At 46.6% G+C, this 17,714-nt stretch overlaps 1 protein-coding gene across 1 annotated transcript in view; it reads right to left on the reverse strand.

The window, feature by feature from the left end:
* The window catches only part of OPRL1 (opioid related nociceptin receptor 1), a 433,120-nt gene that overhangs the window by 39,825 nt on the left and 375,581 nt on the right, over positions 1–17,714 (reverse strand). The window lies entirely within an intron of this gene.

The following is a 17,714-nucleotide window of genomic DNA, read 5'->3' on the forward strand; positions in this document are numbered from 1 at the left end:
TCTGCTCACTCCTTTCCAGTCGATCTGTGGCTGGCCTCTCTTGGCCCTCTTCCTGCTCCCACCTGTGAGGCTAAAACCTTGGGTCATCTTCGACTCCACACTCTCCTTCTCTCCTCACATCTCTGATGTCTCTAAGAAGGCACTCTACCAGCTGCCTCTAGAGCTCTGGTTCTCTCTAGGCTGGACTACTACAACAGCGTCTTTCTAAATCTGCCTGTCACTACTCTCCGCCCTCTGCAACTCATCCAAAATAGGACTGCGAGACTTGTCCTTGACCTCAAGCCCAGCGATTTTATCTCTCCAGGACTGTAATCTCTTCACTCGGTCCGAGTGGTGGTGAGGATTAAGTTCAAAACCCTCTGTATTGTCCGCAAGGCAATATGGGGCCTGGGGCTTCAATACCTTCAACTCCCTCTTCCTAAATATCTTCCTTCTCGAGTTCTTCCCTCTTCCGCCTCCAACACCCTCAGGGGCAGTCGCTTCTTCAAGCAATGAGTTGGTGGTAGATCTCTTTCTTCTGCTGGGGCCTCCCTCTGGAACAGCCTCCCTGCCTCTCTGAAACTTGAGGAGACCCATCTCCAGTTCCGGAAGCACCCCAAGACCTTCCTCTTTGCTTCTGATTTCTTTACTACTCTCCCCTGTTGATCCCCTGGCTGAAACTGAAACTGCACTGGTTACCTGACTACCATCCCCACCAGTTACACACCTGCAGTGCCTCCTTGGAAACCCTTGCACTTGGGGACTTTTTCTGTATCCCTAAAGCCCCCTTCCAGCACTTGACACCTGATGCCTGCACTTATACTTGCACTTGCCACCAGCTGTCCGCACATTTATTGATTTATTTATTTATTGTCTTATTTATTTGACTGTTTCCTATGTACTGCACTGCCCCCTACCCCTTCTCCCCGGACTTCTCCCTTCCCCCCACCCCCTTCACTTGGGTGATCTCAATGTCACCTGCCACCAGCTATAAGAACGGAGAAGTAATCCTTCAGCTACGGATAACCCAGAAAGAAATGCATCTGAAAAACAGGTGCCACCCAGAACTTACAAACTATAAGTATGTTGTAGCATGTGTAATGTGTTAATTATATGCCAGTATTAAATAAATCTGTTAAAAAAAAAAAACATAAGCAGATGAGAGAAGAGTCATTCTGGGAGCCTGGCCAGCCAATGTTAAGTTAGCAAAAGTCAAGGTGAAACTGAAGCCCTTTTCGCAGGTAAGTAAAAGTCTTGCACAATGTTTTAGAAATCTTTGTAGAAAAAGTAGAATCAAATGTAGGGTCACAAGCTGTTAGGCCTGTGAGTAGTAGAAGATGCAAGCAACTCTACAGGGGCAACCATGACAAGTCTCAAGGGAGAACAAGCAAGGTGGCACAACAAGAGATACATTCTCTTAGACTGCATAGTACCTTTTGGTTGATGAAATGTGCAGCAGATGGTTTCTGTTACTGGGCAGCTCTTCAGATCCTGGTGTTCCTGGGCCTCATTTGTGTGGACAAGAGGGAGGACTTCTGCACTGCAATGGGATGGTCACCAACGGCAACCGGCAATCTTCAAACAAGTGGCACTTTGGTGTTTCAGCTCCTCATGTCTACTGCAAATAGCAACACTGCGGTTCCTGGCTGTCGAGATGTGCTTTCCTTGCATCTGGGGTCCAGCACTCTGTTGAGGTGGCTCAGGCTCGGTCAGTCCTGCTTCCTGGAAGTCTAGAGGATCTTCTTGGAGCTCTTGTCCAGCTTAAAAGCAACGCACATGATCTGGTGTTCCTCTCCCTGGCTATTCAGTTCCAGCAGCGACTGCAGTGGAAATTCAACCAGCTTCGCGAGGATGCCCCGGTCGCTTACTTTGGAGTTGATTGGTCCCACCAACTCAAGGGGAGAAGTCGTCCTTGCAGGGCTTCTCTAGTCGAGACAAATTTGGAGCTTCAGCACAGCAGTAGGGCTTCACCGGGCAAACCAACAGTCCAGGAGTTGCAGCAGGCGTCTCTTCCAAGTTCTTCCTTGGATTTCTTCATTCAGTGGTCGACTCGCCTTCCAAGCCAAAAAGCCTCGCCATTTATGCAGGTTTCTCCCATTCATTCCAGCCTAGCTGTCAGTCACCCAGCAGGGTGGCTGCCCTTGCCGGACAGCCAGCTGGCCACTCACCTAAGAGTGCATTCCTGTCTCCAATGATACTAAGCACAGGGAGTTTTGGGCACCTCCTTCGCTTCCTGCCCCCGCCAGACACCCTGGAGCCAGAGGCGGGCTTCACTCATGAATCCCTCCAAAGGCAAAGCAAACAAAGGGACCAAACCTGGTTTTCTGCGCACAGTAAATCTCAAGAAGGACCTTTCCACAAAGAAATGGTGAAAAAAGAAGACAGGGCCATTTTGACAAAAAATTGCATCCTTGGGTGCTTTACTGCAGCTTCGAACGCAGCGCCCGGTAAAAGCACACCACAGTAGTTAAAAGTAAACCACTGCCACCAGCCATTCATCGAGTAAAGGGTAACAAAAAATGGTCCATGATAAACTAGACAAAGGGGATACTAAGTAACCCCTCCAGCACCCTATTTTAAGATAGTTTGTGCTGGGACTAGAAAGTTACAAATGTAAGTAAAGCCAATTTCACTTCACTGATCTTGGAAACAGCAGTTTATCCCAGAGAAGGTATTTAAACCTTTGGGAAATCTGAAAGACTTCCCTTTGCCACTGCACTGAAGGTGCTGTGTGACACAATGTAAACGATGATGCCTATGGAGTTTGTCAGACTACACAACCAAAAGAAACAGTGTTCAAAATCACATTAAAATACATGAGAGAGTGGGAAAAAAAGGGTCTCACTCTCTCCAGGTTAAAAATTCAAGTCCTCAAAATCCAGCAAAGTTGCTGGGGGTCTCTAAGGTAGAGAGGAATCAGCACATTTCTGAGAATCCTCCCTAACACCTCTGCTCCCATTCTCTTGCCTCATTGCGCCTTGGAACACTTGTATATAGGTGCACTATAAATGCCATATCAAATCATATCATATCAGTGTTCAGGGTGCCTGCACTCTTCTTTTCGGTGTGTTTGGCTGAACTCGAGTTTTGGGATTTTGCTTTGTTCTTTTGGGGACCTAACTTCGAATAGGATTGGGTTGAACCTTTGTCCATCCCATCTTTCTTTACCTTTTCATCCACCGATTTCTTTTCTGGTTTGTGTGTGCTCGTCTGAGCCTTTTTCTGGACTTGAGTACTCACAAACCTGTCAGCAGCCTTTGCAAGCTCCATAGGGGTCTTTGATAGTCTTGTCTACAAGATGCTGGTTTAGGTCCACCTCACAATTTATCAAAACTCACACGCAATCAAATTGTACATCCCTTTAAACATGTCAACTTTGTTACCAGGCACCCATCCACTCAGATATTTCAACAAGTGTGTGAACGATTCAAATGTCTGTCCACTTTTCTTTCTGAGCTCTCAGAAGCTCTTGAGAAACTGTTCTGCAGTTTTACATAACTTCCTGAGGGATGCCTTCATGCTTTCATAAACAGGCCTTTCCTCAGGAGTTAACTGAAGAATTGCATCAGTCCCTTTGGTCGATAAGAGACTCATCAGGGCTTCACCGCGCAGTACCTCATCCACCTTCTGTAGCTGAAAGCCAGCTCGAGTGCTTCAAACCAGTCAAAAATATCCTCCCCACTTCATAAACCTGGACTAAGTCTTTAAGGAATGTGCCTGCGGTGCTTATCCTGGGCACTCTGGTTTAAACTACTACTGCTGCTTTCACTAAAGGTGGATCTGTTGGCCTCCTTATTCGAGTGCTGAGATACCATACTTTCCCCCGGGCATGATGAATGGTGAGAGACACTGCTCATGCAGTCGTCCTCATTCTTTCCCCCCTTCAGAATGTCCTGTTTGTTCGGGTACACAGGGACTAGCCCATCCCCTGGGGTCTTATCCCCAAATGCCCTCCCTTCTACCCAAGCATGTAGGCTGGTCAGCAACTCAGGTTTATTAACCTTAGTGCTGTGGGGAATTTCACTCTCTTGTCATAAAATGTGCAGGACATCCTTGGTCATGCCTTTTACAGTCTCCATGTTGAGATCCATGACTATTACTAATACCTAGCAGTGACTAAATGTTGCCTGCAATGGTACTTTTATCGTTGGGTGACTAAGCTGTGCGCAAGGCTCCAATTTATCCGACCGCTTGCCACCAATGTGACAAATCAACTTCGGAGCACCAGTGGTCCAGGATTGAATATTGGTTTCTAAACCTTCAATCAGCCCCACATCTCTAGTACAAAAGAAGGGATCCAAACAGATTGGAAACACAAGTAAATGATAAACTTCGTTGTCCAATTTTGGTAACGTAGATGGAATGGAATGCTTATCTCCACAAGGTAGTGAATCGTTGGTTAATTGCACCACAGCGAAAATACAAGTATTACCCAATAATAAAAGGGACTGTAAAGTCAAGGTTGCATAACAATATCTACTTCATAATTATTACAACAGATAGTTCTAGCACACTACAAAATACAACCCCCCCTGTAAAGGACAACAGAGGACAGACAGTTTCACGAAGGAAAGGGATGCACTCTGGAAACTGAAAGGAGGGTAGTCGGTAAAGCAATCAGTCTTAACTGATCAAGGTGATTTGGTTTCAGCACCAAGGGAGCAAGGGGTCGTACATGCCACTAGGGGCATTCAGAAAAGGACCAGGTGGAGATAACCACAAGTTCCTGGTGCTTGAGATGATCTTGATGCTCGACAGCGTCAGGTCAGTTCCAGGGTGCTTTGCAGCTCCCAAAACAGAGTTCAAAAGGGAGACAGCTTTGGGTATCAGGGTGCAGGCAGTTTGGCAATTGAGGCTAGATGGACACTTGCAGGCTGGCCTACACAGCAGGTCAGGGTCAAAAATCGATTTCTATGTGCTGGTTGGCGGATCTGGAATGCTGGTTGAGGTATCTCAGATGGCTTTATTGACTGCAGCGTGACAACAGCCAGTGGTGCAGCTGGTCGTGGTTCGAGGGCTCGACTGCCTTGAAAATGTCCTTAAAAGATGGATGCTGGTTGATGCTTGTTGTGGCACTTCTCCTAGCCTCTTCGCTAGACACATGTCGTCCTTTAAGGCGTATGGGCCAAAGCTGAGGAGAGTGCAGGCAACAGCCTTGTCCTTTGGTCAGAGACTCTTTGGCACTTTCCACCTAGGAAATCTGCTGGCAGAATCTAGCAGGGAATATTGTGTGCTGGCTGGGTACAAGTTTTGGAACTGCTGGATGGGTCCTCTGAGGTCGGTGTATCCCTCTGTTCCCTGGGAGATATTTAGGGGAGGGAGGGATCTTGCTTCCCTCTCGGAGATCCTGGCCTTCCTTCACTGGCAGAAGATTTAAGGCAGACTGTACCTTCAGCCAGGATCCAAATGGGTCCTTCTTATTACTCCTTAAGAAGTCGTTGGTGATCTGCCAAAAGAGGGGCTCAACCCTCTTTTAAAGCCAAGTGGGCCCCACTGATTGGTGCATGGTATGCCTATCTTAATGAATCAATACTGGGTCATAACTAGCATGTGTGATGTCATACCCACAGTGCTTACTAAGTTCGACCCATCTTCCTGTCTGTTCCGGATCAAAGTGTCTCTCTGGTTATTTGAGATTGCTGTGGCCACTGATCAAAGTACAGGTTGCCCTTGAAGTTTGTGGTGAGAACAGACTTTCTATCTCCATTAAATCACATACTTCTTCCTTCTAAAAGGGAGTCTCCTTGCAGGGGTTGCACTCTGTAAACATGACATTCACTGCTCTTCATACAGAGGGATGGGAGCTAGCTTCAAGCTGACACATTAAATATCAAAGAGCTACTGGTGTTTCCTGCCCTTTGTTAGTACTGTGACCAGGCATCTTCGCAGGCCTGCCTCAATTAACTCTCATGAGTATGCACTGCCACCACACAGAAATAAAATGGGCAGGGCAGATCCATACAGCCTTTGATATTTAATTAGGCTGGCCATGGCAGGAGGAACGTCTTGCCTTCCCCCTTCCTGAGATGCTTCCATGTACTCCTGGCAGTCACATTCCAGCTAAATGTGACAAGGAGGACTGCACCTGTAGGCTGTGTCCCCCCACAGTACACTTGAATATGTGTTTGCTGTGCCACGAGCATCGGAAAACATGTGCAGATAAGCCCACACATTTTCCGAGGTTCCATTTCTTACAAATTCGTTTAAAAAGTCCAGGCGAGCACACACTCCATATTTGGATGGTCAAATTCCTCACACAGACAAAACTTTCCTTATGAGTTGCTGCTGGTTGATGGCAGCAGGCTTCCCAGGCAAACAAGGGCAAACATAGAGTGGAGCTGCTTCTTCGGGAGCCGCCCTTTGCCTTGGGGCCTTTAACCAAGGGCTGCCCTGGCAGAAGCTGCCCTGAGTGTGTGTATTCTGAGGGCCTCTGAGTCCAGTCAACAGCGGTGGGCAGGAAGGAGGGAGGGCACAAACGACACAAACACGACTAAAAAATGAAGCTGGGGGCAAAGGGATACATGAAGCACTTACCCAAAAGAGCACAGGTCACAGAAGTGGCTCAACAAAGTTGCCGCAAGGGCACTACACCCACACTACCATACACTGAGCCTACAAGGCCAATCAGCAGTGGCGGGAATGAGGGAGGGCACAAAGGACATAACTAGGAAGCGGTTTGGGGTGTGGAGAAGGAGTGCTCTAGGGTGCAAAACAAGTAAAACAGGCAAAAATGACCAAAAACACAATGCACAGGAACAGGGAAACATGCACCACTTCTCCAAAAGAGCACAGTTTACAGATGTGGCTTGGCAAAGTTGCTGCAAGGGCTCTACACCCTCACTATTAAACACTGGGCCTACAATGTCAATCAACAGCAATGGGCAGGGAGGTGGAAGGGTACAAATGACACAACCAGTAAGCGGATTGGGGAGGAGAGAAGGAGCACTCTAGGGTGCAAAACAGGCAAAAATGATCAAAAAACAATGCAGGGGCAAAGGGAGACACAGCACTTATCCAAAAATGCACAGGTCACAGAAGTGGCTCGGGAAAAGTTGCAACGAGGGCCATACACCCTCACTATCAAACACCGCTCTACAAAGCCAATTCACTGCGGTTGGCAGGAAGGAGGGCATAAGGGACACAACCAAAAAGCGGGCTGGGGAGGGGAGAAGGAGCACTCTAGTGCTGCCTCAGGCCTTTCACTGCCTCCCTGTTGCAGCTTCAAGTCTCGCACATTCCTCTTGCTACATTCAATCAGGGGCCAGAATTTCAAAGATTTGCACTTGTGCAAAAAAGTGGAGCAAATAAATTTAGCACCAGTTCTGCTGCTCTGATATCAGAGAATGTAACAAACAGGTTTAGCCCCAATCAATATTATCTAAAAAAAATCACGCTAGCAATACTGGAGCAGACCGTTTTATTTACTATGGGCCTCATTAGGAGTATGGAGGTAGCCATGTCGCTTTTAGTGGCATGGCTACCCCCATACCGGGTACCCGGTGTGGGTTCCTGTAATGGGAAAATACGGGCCATTCCGACCTTGGAGGGCCCGGTATTTCCCCATTCCAGGAACCCGGACCCGGTACATCCCCTTTCCCATTTGAGCCCCGATCGGGCACAATGGGAATGGGGAGGATACTAACAACGGGCCGTTAATGACGGGCCTGTTGTTAGCATCCTTGTCTGCTAGCGGTTTCCACTAAGGACGCCGGGTTTTACCAGACGTCCTTAGTGGCACCCGCCAGCAGACCTTGTAATGGGGCGGTAGAAGGATAACGGGGCCGGCAGCTCTACCGGAACCGTTATCCCTCTACCGCATTCCTCGTAATGAGGCCCTATGTTTTCTTTGTAACATAAAAGAAAAGTAGTAGACACATTAAAAAAATGAAAAATAAAAGCCTGATAACTGTTTGCACTAGTGCAAAACATTTTAGATAATATGGACTGTGACAAAATCCGTTTGGCCTATTTTGCATTATTGTGACAAAATCCGTTTGCCCTATTTTGCATTATGAAAGAATTTGCTCACTTTGTTTGCACCAGTTCACCTGTTAGATAATGTGGCCTTAGGCCTTCTGAATGCAAAGCAGAAGAATGTAGCTATGCCCCCTTTTGCTGCTGTTTTTTCTTTACGCCATGTTTCATCGTAGAAAGGAGTTTACAGTCTGGGAAATATCTTCGTGCCTCTGGGCGGCCCAGCTGCTAATAGCCTTGTAGTCGGCCGCCTTGCTCTACACCTGCTTGTTAAAGTTGATAGGCTCCTGAAAGCCACCATCAATTTCCTCAGATTGTTACCTCAGGTTTCCGGGTCTTCAAAAGGCGAGCTAGTGGAGGAAGAGGGAGGAAGTGCACAATGGTTCTGAAACGCATAATACAATGACTGCTTATCAAAGACTTAAAGGTGTGAAATGCAAGCAGAAGATACAATGTTTAGCAATTGACGTTTTACAAAATAATTCAATAAACTCAAAGTCAGCCGTTGGGAAAATGAGGAGAACATGCTTACTAAATCTCTCGCCATCTAGCCCATCCTCACATAGCTTGTTTCCATTCACACATCCCTCTATTTCATTCACACTTCCACACTGGCCAGATTGCATGCAGAGCTCACAGTGTGAACTAAGTGTGAACTTCACTCTTAATGTAGCCTGTCTTCAACGAGCCATGACTGCCTCAGGGTGCAGCCGGTGGGAGGAAATGTCTGATAGAAGGTGAGACTATTTAGACACACTAATGATAGAATAGTAAACTGCTGAAGCCTGCAATACAATATGCTGAGGTTAGGGAGATTGCAAACTAATTTCTTCTTGTAATGTCACTGTATTTTTAAAGATGTTCTCCATTCTGAAGATTTGGTCTCTTCTTTCTAAAAATAGATCTTCAAAATATGGTGCTCATACGAGATGAAGATTAAAATGTGGCAATCATGGTACATTAATAGTAATTAAAGATGACCTTGAAATAGTGACAAAGGGGCTGATTCATGGAATTGCACTAAGAAATCACGCAAGACCCGCACGTCGAGATGGGCAATGCGCGAGCCTGCGGGCAGAAAGAAAAACGTGTGCAATGCGTATTCATGATATTGTTCACACAAAGCAACCATATCCGCAAGTCACAATTGGAACGCACCCAACACGCCCACACGCAAAGCAGGAAACTGCCAGATCAGCTACCTTTGCGCTGTCCCCCTGGCACGAATACACGCACCCTTCAAACAGTATGTGGGGTCTCCCATAAGCAGGCATATGACTCGAGGAGCATGCGCGGGGTCCCCGTAACTGTATCCAGCACCCCCCGACAGCATGCGTTTGAAAAATCGTAACTGAGCAATAACTCAAGAAATGTGCATGCGAACCACCGTAAAATGTTCTTATACCTCACTACACAGCGTACGCGCACCCCTATGTTACATCAGAGCCCCGATTGGGTACATGCACCCCGAAATATGACATGCAATCCCACCTTCGCACTGAAAATCCTATGTGCAAGTGTACTTACACCAGCCTTCGGGTGGCGGATCCTATGAAGAACTTGCATGGGCATTTCCCAGCCGAGATGTTGCGTGATTGATTACATGATTAAGTCTCTTGCCTCGCTATAGTTGGTGTGAGAGCGGCTGCCTGCAAGCCATCCCTCGGAACACACACTTCTTTGCAAGTTAGTCCCCATTTCTGGTGTTCTACCCTCTTCCCAGCCCTCTGCGCAGGCAACACCCACCCTCTGCTTAGAGCTTCACGCAAGGCCCTCGATGGCTCTCACAGGCGTGCCAGGCCAGGCAAAATCCACGCAAGTCCAGGAAAAGTGCTGTGCATTCGATTCCATGAACCGACCAACAGGGTTTTGTGCACAGTTTGGGCACAGATTGGGCGTAAGTATCCTATTTTCTGCACAATAAATTCCATGAATCGGCCCCAAAGTCTGTAGAAATCTTTAACATGTTGGGCCGAGAGGATTGCTCAGGGGCAACGCAGCAACACAGGTTCAAATCCCAATCTCACGCTCAGGTACTGGTTGCTGGTACTAAGCAAGTTATAAAAGAACAATTATAATTGTAACATGTTTTGTGAAGTTTAGACATTACCTTTGGTGGTGGTTTGCACATTCCCTCACGTATGCATATTGTGATGACCCACGCTAAAAATACTGAGATTGGCATTGTTTGCCTGTCTAGATTAACACTGTGAAATTCCCAATGCTGATCAATGTATCAAGCTGTGCCCTCAGAGCAGATATTTTCCTTCCAGCAGTCTCACACATTATGAAACTCTGTTAAGTTTTATTTGTTTATTTATTTTTTACATTTATTTCAGCGCACAAAGCCCAGAGGCATCTAGGCGCCAGTTATAGTAAGTGCATGGTACATATTTGCAAACTGCAAGAGCATGCATAAAGGTTACAGATTGCATATGTGAGTGGGTGCAGGCTGACAAAGCATTAGCACATGGTATGGGTCGTTACCTCAGTCCTGCAGACATTCAAATGAGGCAAAGTAAGTAAGAGTGAATGCAGACTGGCAAAGCCACACCTCATGGTACGGGGGCTACATCAGACATGCAGACAGTAAAATGAGTCAAAGTAAGTAAGAGTCAATGCTGACTGGCAAAGTCACACCTCATGGTACAGGGGCCTACATCAGACAAGCAGACAGCCAAATGAGTCAAAGTAAGTAAGAGTGAATGCCGACTGGCAAAGCCACAACTCATGGTATGGGGGTGGGGGGGCTGCCTCAGTCCTGCAGACAGTCAAATGAGTCAAAGTAACTAAGAGTGAATGCCGACTGGCAAAGCCACACCTCATGGTACGGGGAGCTACATCAGACATGCAGACAGGAGAATCGGATAAATTAGGTGTATGTTGCCCTTTGGTAAAATACAGTGGCAGCACAGGCTGGGTGCAAAGTCCACGTCAATAGTTGCAGCCAGGTACAATGGCAAACTGAAGAGATAAAAATGGTAGCAACAGTTTGTTAGGGTGCAGAGGCGACACAGGGCATTGGTGGTTGCGTGTAGGTACAAGTGCAGGATACCGGCCAAGGCTGACAATAAAGCACACGTTGCACTGGTAGATAGGCGAAATATTGTGCTCTGTGACCAAAGATCAAAGAGATTGCACAGAGAGGCAGAGCAAAATGAGAGCAGGCATAGAGCGAGGTGCATGCATAACATTAGAGTCGCGTGAGAAGGCAGACAAGGATTGGCAGAAACAACGTTACTGGCATGTGTAGCCGAATCCACTGAGAACAGGATGAGGAGCAGCATTCAGGGCCAACCAGCACTGCAGCCCTGGTGTTGAGAGGAACAGGTATCAGATCACTGTGAAGAAGGACAGCAAGAAGGTGAGCAAACTACCCTTACCTTGTGTGTTGAGGTACGGCTACAGGTGAAGTTTAAACAAATCAGGCGGCTAGTCATGGAAGGAGCGAATTGTCGAAAGGGGCTCAAGTGGTGGGGAAGAGTATGCCATGCTGAGCCGCGGACCAACCCCCGTCAGACCCAGACATGAGCTGGCCTTAAGGGGGCCATGAGTTGAGGGGGCTGCGGACAAAGCCTTCTGACTTCAGTCACAGGAGGAGGTTCTTCACACACCCTCCAATCACGGCTGGAATAAATTGCAATAGATGATGCTGCAGAGGGGAGCGCATCAGGGCCTGCTGCCCGGGCGACTCGATGATCCAAATCCACATAGGCAGCCATCTTGGAAGGAGCGAGTGGTCAAAGGTTGAAAGCAAATGATGCAGATTTTTGGAATCGGCTTCCGTCTCTAGCGTGGAGTGCTGCAGGAGGAGGCTGATGCTTCTGTTGCTGTGGTGTGGCGTTACCTTAGATCCTAATTGATTGTGAAGGCACTTTCAAAAAGTTCCCCTTCTTTGCTATTCTATGTGAAGACCAGATGATTCCTATTATGCATTAAAATGCTTGACTTCAACCAGCAGCAAAAATATAAATGTTTAAGCATTCAGAAATGAGAAATATTTGAAAGAAAATACTTTTCAAATACAGCCAAATCCACCTAATCCAAGATGGAAACCATGGGACGACCCCTTAGCTAATCAGCTTCAGTGCCATAGTATGAACCCCTCTCCAGCTAGTCCCTCGTCCTAGTCCTTGCTGCTCGACCAGCCAGATAAGTAATCTCCAAGTACTTCTAGCCTTTAGTTGCATGGTGTAGTTTTACAACTAATGTGTGGTTCTTATCACATTTACCGGTGCAAACGAAGGGCAGCTGAGCAGCTGTGCTCCCTCTTGTCTTTATCGGCTGGCGTGCGGCTTTTGCTGCGTGCACGAGCAAGCGTCCACGGTTGTGGCGTGCAGGAACCCAGCACAAGTGATCACGAATGCCATGAGGGGCTCCTGCCGTGGTGTTGGTTTTCGGTACCATTCAGTACCATTTTGCATAGATGGGATACGGATCATGACGCCGCTGTGTACGAGCACTGCTTCTGCACAGGGGTCAAGTCCTAAAAATTAAAGTGGGGGGACTCCTCAACAAGCGCAGTGGGATGTGACGTCACCATAAATTAACATATCAAGGTGAAATATGCATATTTCATTAAATTGGCTTTCCATAGCCACACAGATTGAATAGGACGAAGGGCATTTGCCTTTCTTAAAATCGACACACACACAAAACCAAGAGAGGATATTTTCTTCTAACAATGTTTTTCAAAACTTTAAAAGATGTGCATGTTTTAAACTCCAAGAACCAGTACAAATGTTTTCCCTGGGACTTGCAGTACCGAAATGGGACATTTCACCTTTAGTTGTGTGTTACCTTTCATCAGCTTATGTAGTGCAGTGGTGAAGTGTCCGACCTACAAACCTGACGAGTGCGGTTTGATCGGCTTTCCTTCATAAATTCAAAGAGGACACTCAATGTTTTTCATTTTAGCTTTGGGGGACTGCGTCCACCCTCTGAATAAAGTGGGTGGACTCCGTCCACCCGGGTGTACCCACGCTTGAGCCCTGCTTCTGCTCCTGTTCAGCCTGCCTGGTGGCTGTGTCAGAGGGTACTATTTATTCCGCGTGACCAAGGAAGGAGCCTGCTCGGTGTCAGGCTTACTGACGTCCCTCTTAGTCTCCCTCCGAGTCGCGGCTTGCTCGGCATGTTCACCTCTCACCGTGGAGCATAGCAGTGGCTAGCGTACACCATGGGAAGTCCTCTGCTTGGGGCACGTGTGTCACACATTCTCTCCATTTGGTCCAACCTCCTTTTTTATTTTCCTCATTTATTTTGGGGTTGCAATTGTTCCTGCCTCGGTTAGGTTAGCTTTAAAGTAAAGCGTGGGCCACGTCAGCCCCTGAGGGTAGTGATGGGGTTATGTAGAAGGCTGCAGGTAAGTATGGTCGGGATATATTTACATTGATCTAGTTCATCTGAGCAAGGTGGCATTCCTGTGAAGCAACAGCCTTCAGTCAGTAGACCAGAGGTTTGTCCCTAGGCAATAAGTAGGTTCGTGTCCCAACAGCACTTTGGCATTGTTTTTGACCGCTTAATAACAGGTATTTCAGACTTTCAAGCTGGGTTTACTTCAGTGGCTGGCTGGTCCAATAGTTAAAGGGGCTAAGCATGGCAAGGGTCTTGCCAAGACCAAGCATATTGAGGGGGTACAGAAGAAAGGTGTTTCCTCTAATAAGATTTCAAGTCCTCAGTCCTGTTCCCGTAAGAAGAGTAGAGGATGCATATTTAATCAAAGGGGACAGGGGGGACAAAATGCTCTCACCCTCAGAGTCTTCTCTTCCTCGTTGAAAGATTCAGATTCTCCTCCTAAGCAGAATAAAGTGAGGAAGGAAGAGCCTAGTGATAAGGTGTGGGTCCTTTGAGAAGTATTTTTGTAACCTTTCTTTTGTCCTGCCACTATGCAGCATCCATGTTCTGCAGAATGGCATCCATCAGTGGCAGTAGGATCCTTTACGAAACACTGGGTCAGGAAATCTATGGAGAAGGATAACAGTAATAAGCATGTGGTCTGAATGTCCTTGGACTAGCCTCCCAGACAAGATTGCCTAAACACCTGAAATAGAGCAACCTATGGTGTTTTTTCTTACCAAAAAGGGTAATGATCCAAGGAAGAGGATAGACAAAACATCAAGGTCTTGTCAGGATAGGCTATTGGATGTGTTGGGGCCCCAAACCCAGGTGTGTGAAATGCTTGAGGAAAGTGCTGTTTATGGGACTCACCTGGATGGCACTGTCCCTCGGGGTTGAATGCAAAGGTGTGTCTGCCTGCTCAGCAATGCCATTACGTCTCTATCCAGGGAGACGATGAAAGCATTGGTAATGCACCGAGAACCAAAGCTGGCACATATGGCTCTGTCAGAGCCAGGGCCTACAGCCCAGGGGTTTCTATTAGGACTGGAGACAGATTTCTTAAAGAATTGTCTCCCTTCATTCATACTGTCACAGCACTGGATAAGGCCCAGACAAACATAAGGAATGTCTTGCCCCTAAGTATTATTTTCATGGCTGGAAGGGGGAGAGCCCACTCTTATAGCCATCCCTCTCTGGGCTCCTCATACCCACGCAGTTTGCATCGAGAGGGGTGCATGCAGCACGCTTTTCTTCCAGATGGATACATGAAAACTTCTTCCCTTAAAAGAGAAATTAGTGGAGAGGCCACTCCAGCAGGAGAGCCAAACATTGTCGTACTGCATCAGATGAGTGTTTTACATATAAGTATTTCTTCCCAGGGAGAGCTAGGGGGAAGGTTAGCTTGCTTTGTTCACAACTGGTCCACCATAACTGCAGACATGTGTGTTCTCCAAACGTTAATGGCACAACACATCAAGTTTTATTCTCCCCCTTGTCAGGTGATTCTCCCTTTCCTGTTGGTGTTCAGTCAGGAGAAGCAAGATTTGATGGACACCGAGGTTCAAGACTTCATTCAGAAGAAGTTATTCAGGGGGGTTGGATGTGCAAAATAAATTAAAAAGATGCTTGCTTATTGGTCCCTGTTCATCACCCTCATCAGTTACAATGGCAGGGTCACTGCTGGCAGTTTGCATCTCTCCTGTTTGGCATGTCCTCAGCCCCTGGTTTCTTCACAAAGCTTTTTCGGCCAGCAATGGCATTCCTCACAGCGACAGGAGTTTGGATAATAGTGCAGTTAGACTACATGCCTCTATTAGCTCAGGAGAGAGGGTTGGTGTTGTTCCTTCTCAAGATCGCAAAATCCCTTCTTCAGGGCCTGGGGTTTGTTTTCAACCTCAAGAAGTCTTTTCTCGAGCTTATACAATGCATCCAGTTTCAGGGCTTTGTTACAGATTATCAGCAGTGCCACCTGCTGCTGCCAAATAAATAAATAAAAGGAATTGGGCTTCAGATAAAACCCATTCTAAAGAAGGCTTTTCTGTCTCTCATGGTGCTGGCTCAGGTTATATGGATATTGGCAGCCTCTATTAAGGCAATTTTCCCGGCCCATTACATTACAGGGCCCTTCAGATACTGAAGGCCTGTTATCTCCAGTAGGGAGTGCCATACTCACAGGTGGTGTGGTCGTCTCAAAATGCGACGGAGGAATTAGAATGGTGGCTTCCACACATGAGGGCCTTTAAAGGGAGAACTATCTTCAGATGTGTTCCCGATATGGTATTAGAGTCTGACACAAGTATGACTGGTTGGGGGGTGCCAAAACGGGAGGTTTCTACTGGAGGAAAATGGTCTGGTCAAGAACAGTCGCTTCATTTAAACTACATGGAACTCTTGGTGTGTTCCTTTGCCATAAAGTACTTTGTAAAAGAAAAGATAACTTGTTGGATATTGCTGAAGATGGACAATGTCTCTGCTGTATGATACATCAGAAGTCTGGCAGGAACAAAGTCCAAGGGTTTAGCAGACTTGGAAAGGGATTATTGGAACTTCTGCCTTAGTCACAGGATAATTTTGCAGGCAGAACACCTTCCTTGTTTGGTTAACATGGTGGCAGACTGGAACTTCAGATACCTACAGGATGTAAACAACTGGACAGTTAGGTGTTCCTTCTCCTTTCAGTCCACTGCGGTCCTTTGGACTGAGAATGCTTTGCCTCTCACCTCAATTGTTAAATTCTTCATTTCTTCAGTTGGCACCTGGCTCCTGAGGCTCAAGCAATATATGTGTTTCTCCAGCACACGATGCATCTTTGTGTTATGTGTTTCCCCCATTCCCTTTTATTGCAAGAGTCCTGCTCCAGGTTCGCAGACAACATGCTCTCTGGTTCTCCTCACACCATTTTGACCATTGCAGGTATTGTTCCTGGCATTTCAGAAATTAACAATAGACATTCCCAGTATTTTCCCATCATTTCCTCATCTCCTCCAAGATCCAGGAGGATGTTCCACAAATAAATCATACATAAATCGTACTGGACCAGCTTCCTCTCATGGAATGGAGAATGTATCTGAATCCTGGGCTTTCCCAGGCCATTTTGGGAGATGCTTGCCAGATTATCAGCGACTCATAGTCCCGATCCACTCAATCTTTGACTCATCAGCGTGGGCACACTGGGTGGGCTGGTAAATGGATGGAGGTATCAATCCCATTTCTGCCCCCTTGTGGAAGAATTTGACTTTCTGGTGTCTTCATTTAAGGAGAGAAAAGCTTATATATCTCTTAACAATTTTAAATCAGACATTTCTGCAGGACATATCCTGGTTAAAGCCAAACCCATCCATAGAAATGTTTTGGTTTGGAAAACATTGCGGTCAGGAAATATCAAAATTCCAACTAAGGCTACGTATTTGTTTTCTGTGATCTTAACATGGTATTCTGTTTATTTCAATCATGGCCCCCCCAATGAAGGTTTGTCACTTCAACAACTGACTTCAAGGCTAACAATGTTTCTACACCTTGGTTCCATTAAAAGAGTGTTTGTTAAAGTGCTGACTGTGGATAACAAAGTCTACTCCCCTGAAGGGGTAACCTTTTTTTATCACTTGCAGAGCTAAATGTAGGACTTCTTCAGTTTCTTATCCCTATTTCTCGGGGTATCAGAATCTAATCATGGTCAATTATCTACATTGATATGTGCAATTAAGTGGTGTATTGAATTCTCTGGTCACCTCTCAGCGGATCATATCATTCAGAAAGCCATTTTCACAACATTGCTATCAACAAACATACTTCCATCATCTCTAAAATAGCAACAATACTCCCACCCATTTACCATGCACCCCCTTTCTTGGTTCCCAACACCTTCCTGATGCAAACCTTCACCTCTTTCTCCCCAATCTCACACCAGGGACTCCTCTCTCTACTAGCACAAAGCCGCCGGTCAGGATACCGTGAGGACCCTTGCCCACCACTCTCCTCAAAAACATCCTAACATCAACCTGAGAAGGTAGTATTGCACGCTCAAAGCACAACCAATCCATCACATCGGGAATCTTGCCAGAAGCCTTAAAAACCTCCTATATCAAACCCCTCCTGAAAAAAAACTACACTCGTCCCACTCATTCCACAGAATTACCAGCCCAGTTCCAACACCCGGTTCATGTCCAAACTCATGGACTGCACAGCATACAAACAATTCTGCCTCTTCACTGAAACCATCAACCTTCTTGACCCTGCCTTATCCGGCTTCAGACCCCTCTGAGGAACTGAGTCCTCCCTAGTGTCAATTTGGATGACCTCAAAAGAACAGCAGATGCGAAGGATGCACAGTACTCATTTTCCTTGACCGCTCTGCTGCCTTAGATATATTGACCAGATCATTCTCTTAGACAGTCTGCACTCTTCAGGAACCAAATACACTGCCC

Source organism: Ambystoma mexicanum, chromosome 3p, assembly GCF_040938575.1.
Source record: "Ambystoma mexicanum isolate Mex_15411 chromosome 3p, UKY_AmexF1_1, whole genome shotgun sequence".
NCBI lineage: Eukaryota > Metazoa > Chordata > Amphibia > Caudata > Ambystomatidae > Ambystoma > Ambystoma mexicanum.